The sequence below is a fragment of the Adiantum capillus-veneris genome, chromosome 20 (assembly GCF_014529385.1).
Source record: "Adiantum capillus-veneris isolate H3 chromosome 20, ASM1452938v2, whole genome shotgun sequence".
Lineage (NCBI taxonomy): Eukaryota > Viridiplantae > Streptophyta > Polypodiopsida > Polypodiales > Pteridaceae > Adiantum > Adiantum capillus-veneris.
The window spans coordinates 21,350,015-21,363,523 of record NC_140950.1 but is presented as its reverse complement, the minus strand read 5'-3'; the positions used below and the strand labels follow the sequence as shown (position 1 = coordinate 21,363,523).

The following is a 13,509-nucleotide window of genomic DNA, read 5'->3' as shown; positions in this document are numbered from 1 at the left end:
AATCCAACGGGGGCCGACAATTTCCCGAAGAACCATGACCTAGTGACCCAAGAAACCCCTTGTTGGGGGAAGGCTGCAAGAGAAGGTTTCCATGGAAGGATGCCATGGAAAAGGGTGCAAAGGACACATCCATCGACGACACTCGATGCGCTGACGGGATCACTTGTGGTGCGACGAGGAGCAAAGTGCACGGATGAGGGCCGACAAGTGCTTGACAGAGCCACCGATGACTCCATCATGGTGTGGCCGACTATGTGGACGGAGGATAACCGAGGGCATGGATGTGTTGATGGAACATCGTGGGCTGATCCTCCGAGTATGTGGGCAAGGACTGACAGGTATGTAAAGCACAAAGTGGATGACATCATTGCTAATGACAACATGACATGGCGATCGAGGTCAGGTTCACTGATGGGGCCGACTACGTCAAGGGAGGACAATAGAGGGGTCATCCATGCAAGTCTTCGAGGATGGGATGGATCGGGCCAATAGGGGTGAATGGGTGCTTACAGCATGGAGTAGACGACGCCAGTGTCAACTACACCGTGATGGAGCTGATCAAGACCGATAGCGCTGGGGCTGCATGGGTCGACGTGTGAGCCATGCAAGGATCAAAGAGTGCGTGAAGAACGGAGCACTGCCGACTTTATTGTAATGGGGCCGATAACATCGACGAGGCCGACGGGATGTGCATGGGTGCGCTGACGGGACGACATGGGAGGATGGGTGAGCGGACAATGCCATGGCCGATGACACCATGACGGCGCCGGTAGCATCGACAAGTCCACGTGTTATAACTAGAAAGATGGCCATGATAATTTTTGGGGATGAAGAAATGGAGTTAAAATCCATGTGGCCATCCGTTATTTTTTGGGTGGTTCCAAACCATACTATACGCTAAAATGGATTGTACAAGCCATACGATCCATTTTACCGCATAGTATGGGCCTTGACCACTCATAGTAGTTTGGATGGCTATGAAACTTTGCACGGGTTGAGAAATAGCACTCACCTCAACCCCTGAAAAGGTTTGTGGCCATACGATATCATTTAGGAAGTCCCGATACATAATATGCACTAATAAATGGCTGTAGCAGCCATACGAATCATTCTAGCACATAATATGGGCCTTGATCGTCCAAACCATATTTGATCCATGTGAAACTTTGCATGGATGTGGAAATGATTCTCACCCCGACACGTACAAATTCTCGCGGCCATTCGAAATGATTTGGGTCGTCCCGACTCATATTATGCCCTAAAATGGGTTGTATGATCCATACAGCCATACGAACCATTTTAGCTCGTAGTATGGGCCTTGATAGCCCAAACCATATGTGATCCATGTGAAACTTTGCACAAATGTGGAATTGGTTCTCACCCCCACATGTGAAAATTATCACAGCCATCCGATATGGTTTGGGTGGTCCCGACTCATATTATGCCTTGTAATGGGTCATATGAGCCATACAACCCATTTTAGTGCCGCATAGTTCGGGCTTTGCCAGCCTATACCATACTGGATGGATGTAAAAATTTACATGCATGGGTAATTTGTGCTCAATCCCACCCATGAAAATTTTCAAAGCCATCCAATATGGTTTGGACAGTCCCAACCCATACTATGCGCTGAAATGGGCCATATGTCTCATACAACCCATTTTAGCGCATAGTAAGGGCCTTGACTGCCTATACCATATCAAATAGCTGTGAAACTATATGAATAGAGGAATGACACTCATCCCCACCCGTGCAAAGTCTTTTTTTCATCCAATATAGTTTGTGCGGTCCCGAACAATACTATGTGCTAAAATGAGCCACATGGCTCATACGACCCATTTTAGCACATAGTACGAGCCTTGACCACTCATACCATATCGGATGGTTGTGCAATCTTGTAGGGATTAGATAATGGTTCTCACCTCCACCCGTGAAAAGTCTTGTGGCCATCCAATATGGTTTGGCTAGTCTCGAACCATACTATGTGCCAGAACAGACCGTATGGCTCCCGAACAATACTATGTGCTAAAATGAGCCACATGGCTCATACGACCCATTTTAGCACATAGTACGAGCCTTGACCACTCATACCATATCGGATGGTTGTGCAATCTTGTAGGGATTAGATAATGGTTCTCACCTCCACCCGTGAAAAGTCTTGTGGCCATCCAATATGGTTTGGCTAGTCTCGAACCATACTATGTGCCAGAACAGACCGTATGGCTCATACGACCCATTTTAGCACATAGTATGTGTTTTGAATGCCCATACAAATTTGGATGGTTGTGCAAATTTTTAGGGGTGGGACAGTGGTGCTCACCCCCACCCATGCAATCTCTCCTGGCCATCTAATATAGTTTGGGTGATCAAGGTCCATACTATGCCCTAAAATAGGTTGTATGAACCATATGGTCCATTTTAGCGCATAGTATGGACCTTAATCACCCAAACCATATCAAATGACTGTGTAACTTTTCACGGGTGGGAAAATGGTACTCACCTTCAGAGATGAAAGTCTCGTCGCCATCCAATATGGTTTGAGTGGTCTCGATCCATACTATGCAGTGTAAACCCTAAACCTTGAACATGGAATCGTAAACCTTAAACCATGAACCCAATACCTATAACTTTGAACTCTCAACCTACATACTTATCCCTAAAATTTAACCATTTACCCTAAATACTAAACCCTAAACCATAAACTTTAAACCTTAAACCTTGAAACACAAACCCTCAACCCTAAACCCTATTAGTCATCAAATAACTTTGTAAACATAGTGAGAACCACGTACATAATCCTCAATTTGTCGGATGTAGATGACATGATTAGTGTATAGAGGCTACAAGAGATTGTCAGTCTCTTGATAAACACACACGATCCCGATCTATACAATGCAACACTCAATTTTATGTTAGACAACAAAAGCTAGTCATCACATCAACAAAAAATCATGATAGTTCACTAAGCTACCACAGTCCAAATTGCACCAAACTTATAGGATAAGTAGATAAAGTCTAGACGCACATGCCTAGGGTCTCAATTTCACTTTTGACCACTTCAAAAGTAAAACAATATTACCAATAGGGGAGATTTGACTTAGACCATTTTGGTCTAGAATGCACCCAAAAGCTTAGCTTTGATACCCCCATACCCCTTCTATAGATAAAATCCAATTTTTAAGCTTAAATCTTGACTTATGAGCTACTCTAGCAACATGATTAGTGAAAGAAAATTACACAAAATTGTCTCAAGAGACTTGTGCTATTACATAGAGATTTCAAGAATAGACACCTAGAGACAAATGACACTCCAAATATACATTCCACAAGGGAGATCTGAGAATCAGAAGAGAGAGGGGAATTACACAATGCTCAAAGACATCGATGTATGATTCATTATCCAAAAACCTAAAGGGTTTTTAACAAACTTGGATTTTAAACCTTAGCCAAGATCAAGAGATAGTGATTTTACTTAGACTTGTGGTAAAATGAAATAGGAGATCACATCTAGGTAAGAGACATTTAAAATGGGTGTATGCATGATAAGGTGTACCCACTTTCAACAGTTGCCCCCACCAAGACAGCCAAGAAACAACCTCTTTTTTGACATTCCTACGTACACTTGACTTGCTTGTACTTTGAAGAGGCAAGATTTGGTAGCCACACAAAGGACATAGTTGCAAACACAATGGAAAGATCTATTCTTCATTTTTTCACATCTACATGGTAATTTTATTGTGCAAGGACTAATCTGGTTCAACCTGTCACACCTTGTCACAGCATTGTGACCTGATGAAGAAATACATATAACTTTTTTATGGGTTTTTCTTCTTTACTTACCCTCTTGCACATGAAATGTCACTTGGCAAGCAATTTAACTTGATTTATTGATAAATTTTTGGATCTTTGTATAATTAATATTCAATTTTATTTGTTACAATTTCTATTTACGAAAAGCTAATTTTCTAACACTAGATATCTAATGATGTAATTTTGCAAGATCCAACGGTGATCATTTGATAGATTATGACCCAAGGAATGTGACCATGCAAAAAAATTTAAACTTCAACGATTTATTTTTTAAAGATCTACCATAGAAAATAACAAAGATTTCTTAGAGACTCTTGATATGGTTTATTTTAAAAATCTAATAAACAATGTACATTGCCACTCATTTTGATTTTCATATATGTCATTTCTCTTAGTGTAAGGTCCTCATAGAAAACAATTGAGTCAATTTGAGTAAGAGAAAGACATGTTTTCATTGTTTCAAATTTTTTCACTTGCACCATTCACTTGAGGTATGCCTCGTAAGGTTTGGCAAATACTAAACCTAGACATTTGGACACTTGTCAACCAACCATGGCTTGGTTCTACTCTGCCAATCCTAGTTGACTAGTCCACCTCATACAAGGAGGCCACCATGTCACCAATGGTCCATGTCATCACCCCATCTCACCTTCCATATCACCACAGTCAACACTTTGACCATAACACTTGGCTCCCACATTCGTGCAAAATCACATGGATCAAATATGGTTTGGGCGACCAAGTCCCATACTATGTGATAAAATGGTTCGTATGGCTCATACGACCCATTTTATGGCATAATATGACTTGAAACTACCCAGACCATATCGGATGGCCGTGAGACTTTGCACATGTGGGGGTGAGAACCATAATCACATCCGTACAAAGTTTCAAATGGATCAAATATCGTTTGGGCGATCAAGGCCCATATTATGTGCTAAAATGATTCGTATGGCTCATATGTCCAATTTTAGCGTATATTATGTATCGGAACCTCCCAAATGATATCGGATGGCCACAAACCTTTTCATGGGTTGAGGTGAGCGCTATTTCTCAACCCGTGCAAAGTTCCATAGCCATCCAAACTACTATGAGTGGTCAAGGCCCATACTATGCGGTAAAATGGATCGTATGGCTTGAAAAATCCATTTTCGCGTACAGTATGGTTCGGAACCACCCAAACCATATCGGATGGCCACATGACTTTGCACGGATGGGTTTTAACTCCATTTCTTCAACCCTAAAAATTATGGTGGCTTCCTTCTAGTTATAACACAGGTGGACCCGTCGACGCTACCGGCCCCGTCATAGTGTCATCGGCCATGGCATTGTCCGCTTCGTTCTGCACGCACCCATCGAACCTCTTCAGCACACCCATCGTGTTGGCTCACCCATCAGCCCATGGCGTCCCATTGTCGCACCCGTGCACGGCCCATCGACCTTGTCCATGCTATCGGCCCCATCACAATGAAGTCAACAGTGGTCCGTTATTCATGCACTCTTTGATCCTCACATGGCTCACATGTCCACCCATGCGGCCCCATCACCCTCGATCTGCGTGGTTCGTCGGCTCCGTAGGTGCTATTGGCCTTGATCGGCTCCATCACGGTGCAGTTGTGACGGTGGCGTCGTCTACTCCGTGCCTTAACCACCGATTCACCTATCCACCCCTATCGACCCGATCCATCCCATCCTCAAAGACTTGCACAGATGACGCCTCGATTGTCCTCCCTTGACGTAGTCGGCCCCGTTGATGCACCTGACCTCGATCGGCCCTCTCACGTTGTCAGCGGCAATGATGTCATTCGCGTTGTGCTTTACATACATGTCATACCTCACCCACATACTCGGAGCATCAATCCCCAACAATCGACCCACGCTGTTCCATCAATGCGTCCGTGCTCTCGGTTATCCTCTGTCCACATAGTCGGCCACATCATGATGGAGTGGTCGGTGGCTCCGTCAAGCATCTGTTGGCCCTCATCCGTGCACTTTGCTCCTCGTCGCACCACTACCATTCACGTTAGCGCATCGGGTGTCATCGATGGACGTGTCGTTCGCACTAGACCATCCTATCCTTTCATAGAAACCTTCTCTTGCGGCCGTCCCCCAAGAAGGGGGTTTCCCCGTTTGTTGGCCCGTGGGTCACTAGGTCATGGTTCCTGGGGGGTTTGTCAGCCCGCACTGGATTGTGTATAACTATAAGATAGTGGTGCTCAGTTGAGACAGGAATGGAGTGGACCGCAGAGAAAAGGATGGGTGAGGTGAGGCGACGAGTTCCCCACACCCCTCTTGTGACGTTGGGATGTAGCCGCCACCCCTCGACGAGTGCCAAGGCTACCTTCCACCGACGGGCTACTTTTGGGCCGTTTTTAGGTCTCGCGGGGCTCAACTCGCTCGGGGTGGCCAGCAGGGCTCGATAGGCAATGAGTGATGGCGCACTGTGTTCTGGGCCAAGGCACCGACTACGGTAATCTCCCTCCCGGGCCGCGGTATGATCAAGGAGCGTGGTGGATGTTTTTTCACCGCGAGCTACGTGCGGCTTGTATCGATACAGAAGGTCCCAAAGTCGTGTGAATAAGTAAACAAAAAGGTATTTTTAAAAAATATTTCTTTTTGTGGTCCAATGATATTTCAAATAAATAGAAATTTATTATTAATTTACACTTTAAAAAAATAAAAAACTACATAAAAAAAAATATATATATATATTTTAAAATACCACGTAAATAATTAGGTTGAGATATCTTGATTTTTAATTTATTTACATTATTTTTAAAATAGAAATAAAAAATGATATGGTTATTGAGGTGGCCATGCATGAATGACATTGCCATCCATGTGGCAAGCTGATGTGGATGATTGATGACATGGAATGCATAGGTAGAAATATGAGGTGACGGATGGGATCCTCTCATTTGCCATGTCATAGAATGACGTGTCAAAATGGTGACATGTAATGATTAGGTGGCAAAAAACGACTTGATGAGTTGGCAAGGTGGCAATGTGATGTGGCAAGCCATGCAAGCAATACTTCCACGTGGCATGTGAGGTGGTGGATGACATGTCACTTAAGGTGAAGTGGCATGCAAGGTGGCAGTGGAGGGTGGTGGATGAGTTGGCAATTAGAGTGACATGGCAAGCCAAGTGTTATGGTCAAAGTGTTGACTATGGTGATCTCGAAGGTGAGATGGCCAAAGTGTTGACTGTGGTGATATGGAAGGTGAGAATATGGGGTGATGACATGGACCTTTGGTGACATGGCGACCTCGTTGTATGAGGTGGACTAGTCAACTAGGATTCAGAAAGTAGAACCAAGCCATGGTTGGCTGACAAGTGTCAAAATTTCTAGGTTTAGTATTTACCAAACCTAACGAAGCATACCTCAAGTGAATGGCACAAGTTAAAAAAATTAAAACAATTAAAACGTGACTTTCTCTTACTCAAATTGACTCATTTTTTTTTCTATGAGGACCTTACACTAAGAGAAATGACATATATGAAAATCAAAATGAGTGGCAATGTACATTGTTTATTAGATTTTAAAAATAAACTATATCAAGGCTCTCTAAGCAATCTTTGTTATTTTCTACGGTAGATCTTTAAAAAAAAAACCGTTGAAGTTGAAACTTTTTTGCATGGTCACATTCCCCGGGTCATAATCTATCAAATGATCACCGTTGGATCTTGCAAAATTACATCATTAGATATCTAGTGTTAAAAAATTAGGTTTTCGTAAATAGAAAATTGCAACAAATAAAATTGAATATTAATTATACAAAGATCCAAAAAATTATCAATAACTCAAGTTAAATTGCTTGCCAAGTGACATTTCATGTGCAAGAGGGTAAGTAAAGAAAAAAAAGCCCATAAAAAGTTATATGTATTTCTTCATCAAGGTCACAATACTGTGACAAGGTGTGACAGGCTGAACCAGATTAGTCCTTGCACAATATAATTACCATGTAGATGTGAAAAAATGAAGAATAGAGCTTTCCATTGTGTTTGCAACTATGTGCTTTGTGTGGCTACCAAATCTTGCCTCTTCAAAGTAAGTGCAAGCAAGTCAAATGTACGTAGGAATGTCAAAAAAGAGCCTTTTTCTTGGTTGTCTTGGTGGGGGCAACTAGTGAAAGTGGGTACACCCTTATCATGCATACACCCATTTTAAATGTCTATTACCTAGATGTGATCTCCTATTTTATTTTATCGCAAGTCTGAGTCAAATCACTATCTCTTGATCTTGGCTAAGGTTTAAAATCCAAGCTTTATAAAAACCCTTTAAGTTTTTGGATAGTGAATCATACATCATTGTCTTTGAGCATTATGTAAATCCCTTCTATCTTCTGGTTCTCAGATTTCCCTTGTGGAATGTATTTTTGGAGTGTCATTTGTCTCTAGGTGTCTATTAGTGAAATCTCTATGTAATAGCACAAGTCTCTTGAGACATTTTTGTGAATTTTTTTGTCACTAATCATGTTGCTATAGTAGCTCATAACTCAAAATTTAAGCATAAAAATTGGATTTTATCTATAGAAGGGGTATGGGGGTATCAAAGCTAAGCTAGCTTCTAGGTGCATTCTAGACCAAAATGGTCTAAGTCAAATCTCCCCTATTGGTAATAATGGTTTACTTTTGAAGTGGTCAAAAGTGAAATTGAGACCCTAGGCATGTGCGTCTAGACTTTATCTACTTATCCTATAAGTTTGGTGCAATTTGGAGTGTGGTAGCTTAGTGAACTATCATGATTTTTTGTTGATGTGATGACTAGCTTTTGTTGTCTAACATAAAATTGAGTGTTGCATTGTATAGATTGGGATCATGTGTGTTTATCAGGAGATTGAAAATCAGATGTCGCCTCTATACACTAATCATGTCAGCTACGTCCCACAAATTGAGGATTATGTACGTGGTTCTCACTATGTTTACAAAGTCATTTGATGACTAATAGAATTTAGGGTTTAGGGTTGAGGGTTTGTGTTTCAAGGTTTATGGTTTAGGTCTTAGTATTTAGGGTATATGGTTAGAGTTGGGGATAAGGATTTAGGTTGAGAGTTCAAAGTTAAAGGTATTGGGTTCATGGTTTAAGGTTTACGGTTCCACGTTCAGGGTTTACGGTTTACACCGCATAGTATGCATCGAGACCACTCAAACCATATTGGATGGCAAAGAGACTTTGCACCTCTGAAGGTGAGTACCATTTTCCCACACGTGCAAAGTTTCACAGTCATTTGATATGATTTGGGTGATCAGGGTCCATACTATGCACTAAAATGGACCATATGGCTCATACAACCTATTTTAGGGCATAGTATGGTCCTTGATCACTCAAACTATATTAGATGGCGAGGAGAGATTGCATGGGTGGGGATGAGCACCATTTTCCCACCCCTGTAAATTTACACAACCATCTAAATTGGTATGGGCATTCAAGACCCATACTATGTGCTAAAATGGGTCGTATGAACCATACGGTCTGTTTTACCGCATATGGTTCGAGACTCGCCAAACCATATTGGATGGCCACAAGACTTTTCATGGGTGAAGGTGAGAACCATTATCTAATCCCTACAAGATTGCACAACCATCCGATATGGTATGAGTGGTCAAGGATCGTACTATGTGCTAAAATGGGTCGTATGAGCCATGTGGCTCATTTTAGCACATAGAATTGTTCGGGACCGTAGAAACTATATTGGATGAAAAAAAGACTTTGCACATGTGGGGATGAGTGTCATTCCTCTATTCATATAGTTTCACAGCCATCTGATATGGTATAGGCGGTCAAGGCCCTTACTATGCGCTAAAATGGGTTGTATGAGACATATGGCCCATTTTAGCGCATAGTATGGGTCGGGACTGTCCAAACCATATTGGATGGCTTTGAAAATTTTCATGCGTGGGATTGAGCACAAATTAACCATGCGTGCAAATTTTTACATCCATCCAGTATGGTATAGGTTGTCAAGGCCCGAACTATGCGGCACTAAAATGGGTTGTATGGCTCATATGACCCATTATAAGGCATAATATGAGTCGGGACCACCCAAACCATATCGGATGGCCGTGATACTTTGCACATGTGGGGGTGAGACCCATTTCCACATTTGTGAAAAGTTTCACATGGATCACATATGGTTTGGGCCATCAAGGCCCATACTACGAGCTAAAATGGTTCGTATGGCTGTATGGATCATACAACCTGTTTTAGGGCATAATATGAGTCGGGACCACCCAAATCATTTCGGATGGCCACGAGACTTTGTACGTGTCGGGGTGAGAATCATTTCCACATCCATGCAAAGTTTCACATGGATCAAATATGGTTTGGACGATCAAGGCCCATATTATGTGCTAGAATGATTCGTATGGCTGCTATAGCCATTTATTAGCGCATATTATGTATCGGGACTTCCTAAATGATATCGGATGGCCACAAAACTTTTCACGGGTTGAGGTGAGTGCTATTTCTCAACCCGTGTAATGTTTCATAGCCATCCAAACTACCATGAGTGGTCAAGGCCCATACTATGCGGTAAAATGGATCGTATGGCTTGTACAATCCATTTTAGCGTATAGTATGGTTCGGAACCACCCAAACCATATTGGATGGCCACATGAATTTGCAGGGATGGGTTTTAACTCCATTTCTTCACCCCCAAAATTATCATGGCCATCCTTCTATTTATAACACGTGGACCCGTCGACGCTACCGGCCCCGTCATGGTGTCATCGGCCATGCGTTGTCCGCTTTGTTCTTCATTCACCCGTCAACCCTCTTCAACACACTCGGCGTGTTGGCTCACCCATCCTCCCATGCCGTCCGATCATCGTACCCATGCATGACCCGTCGGCCTCCTCGATGCTATCGGCCCCATCACAATGAAGTCGGCGGTGCTCCATTCTTCATGCACTCTTTGATCCTCGCATGGCTCACGCATCAACCCACGCGGCCCCATCACCCTCGACCTGCATGGCCCATCGGCTCCGTCGACACTCTCAGCCTTGATCGGCTTCATCACGGTGTAGTTGACGATGGCATCGTCTAATCCGTGCTGTAAGCACCCGGTCACCTGTCCAGCCCTATCAACCCGATCATCCCATCCTCGAAGACTTGCACGGATGACCCCTGAATTATCCTCCCTTGACGTAGTCGGTCCCGTCGGTGCACCCAACCTCCATTGGCCATGTCACATTGTCATTAGCAATGATGTCATCCACTTTGTGCTTTACATACATGTGAGTCCTCGCCCACATACTCGGAGCATCAGCCCACGTTGTTCCATCAACGCATCCATGGCCTCGGTTATCCTCCGTCCACATAGTCGGCCACACCATGATGGAGTCATCGGTGGCTTTGTCAAGCACTCGTCGGCCCACATCCGTGCACTTTTCTCCTCATCGCACCACAATTCATCCCGTCAGCGCATCGGAAGTTGTCCATGGACGTGTCGTTCCCACCCTCGACCATCATATCCTTGCATGGAATCCTTCTCTTGCAGCCCATTTTAGCGCATCAGATGGCTGTGAAACTCCATGGGTTGAGGAATGACACTCACCCCCACCCTGAAAAAGTCTTTTATTCATCAAATATAGTTTGTGCAGTCCCGAACCATAGTATGTGCTAGAATGAGCCACATGGCTCATACGACCCATTTTAGCACATAGTACGCGCCTTGACCACTCATACCATATCGGATGGTTGTGCAATCTTGTATGGATTAGATAATGGTTCTCACCTCCACCCATGAAAAGTCTTATGGACATCTGACGTGGTTTGGCCAGTCTCGAACCATACTATATATGCGCTAAAACAGACCGCATGGCTCATATGACCTATTTTAGCACATAGTATATTGGGTCTTGAATACCCATACCAATTTGGATGGTTGTGAAAATTTTTAGGGGTGGGATTATGGTACTCACCCCCACCCATGCAAACTCTCCACCCCATCTAATATGGTTTGGGTGATCAAGGTCCATACTATGCGCTAAAATAGGTTGTATGAGCCATATGGTCCATTTTAGCGCATAGTGTGGACCTTGATAACCCAAACCATATCAAATGACTGTAAAACTTTCTACGGGTGGGAAAATGGTGCTTATCTTCAGAGGTGCAAAGTCTCGTCGCCATCCAATATGGTTTGAGTGGTCTCGATCCATACTATGCGATGTAAACCCTAAACCCTGAACCTGGAACCGTAAACCTTAAACCATAAACCTAATACCTTTAGGTTTCAACTCTCAACCTAAATCCTTATCCCTAAACTCTAACCATATACCCTAAATCCTAACCCCTAAACCATGAACCTTAAACCTTGAACCACAAACCCTAAACCCTAAACCCTATTAGTCATCAAATAACTTTGTAAACATAGTGAGAACCACGTATATAATCCTCAATCTGTGGGACATAGCTGACATGATTAGTGTTTAGAGGCTACAAGAGGTTGTCAGTCTCTTGATAAACACACATGATCCCAATCTATACAATGCAACACTCAATTTTATGTCAAACAACAAAAGCTAGTCATCACATCATCAAAAAATCATGATAGTTCACTAATCTACCCACAGTCCAAATTGCACCAAACTTATAGGATAAGTAGATAAAGTCTAGACGCACATGCCTAGGGTCTAAATTTCACTTTTGACCACTTCAAAAGTAAACCATTATTACCAATAGGGGAGATTTGACTTAGACCATTTTGGTCTAGAATGCACCTAGAAGCTAGCTTAGCTTTGATATCCTCATACCCCTTCTATAGATAAAATCTAATTTTTATGCTTAAATCTTGAGTTATGAGCTACTATAGCAACACGATAAGTGACAAAAAAATTCACAAAACTGTCTTAAGAGACTTGTGCTATTACATAGAGCTTTCACTAATAGACATCTAGAGACAAATTACACTCCAAATATACATTGCACAAGGGAGATCTGAGAATCAGAAGAGAGAGGGGAATTACACAATGCTCAAAGATAACGATGTATGATTCATTATCCAAAAACTTATAAAAGGGTTTTTATAAAACTTGGATTTTCAACCTTAGCTAAGATCAAGAGATAATGATTTAAATAAGACTTGCGGTAAAATGAAATAGGAGATCACATCTAGGTAATAGACATTTAAAATGGGTTTATGCATGATAATGTGTACCCACTTTCAGCAATTGCCCCCACCAAGACAGCCAAGAAACAGCCTCTTTCTTGCCATTTCTACGTACATTTGAGTTGCTTGCTCTTACTTTGAAGAGGCCAGATTTGGTAGCCACACAAAGCACATAGTTGCAAACACAATGGAGTTCAGCCTGTCACACCTTGTCACAGCATTGTGACCTTGATGAAGAAATACTTATAACTTTATATGGTCTTTTCTTCTTTACTTACCCTCTTCCACATGAAATGTCACTTGGCAAGCAATTTAACTTGATTTATTGATAATTTTTTGGATCTTTGTATAATTAATATTTAATTTTATTTGTTACACTTTCTATTTACGAAAACCTAATTTTTTTACACTAGATATCTAATGATGTAATTTTGCAAGATCCAACGGTGATCATTTGATAGATTATGACCGAAGGAATGTGACCATGCAAAACAATTTAAACTTCAACGGTTTATTTTTTAAAGATCTACCGTAGAAAATAACAAAGATTGCTTAGAGAGCCTTGATATCTAGTTTATTTTTAAAA

The 13,509-nt window shown here is 42.2% G+C and overlaps 1 pseudogene; it reads right to left on the bottom strand.

Annotated features, from left to right (window-relative positions):
• Positions 1–4,837: 4,837 nt before the first annotated feature.
• LOC147432220 (uncharacterized) lies at positions 4,838–5,828 on the bottom strand (annotated as a pseudogene).
• Positions 5,829–13,509: the final 7,681 nt, after the last annotated feature.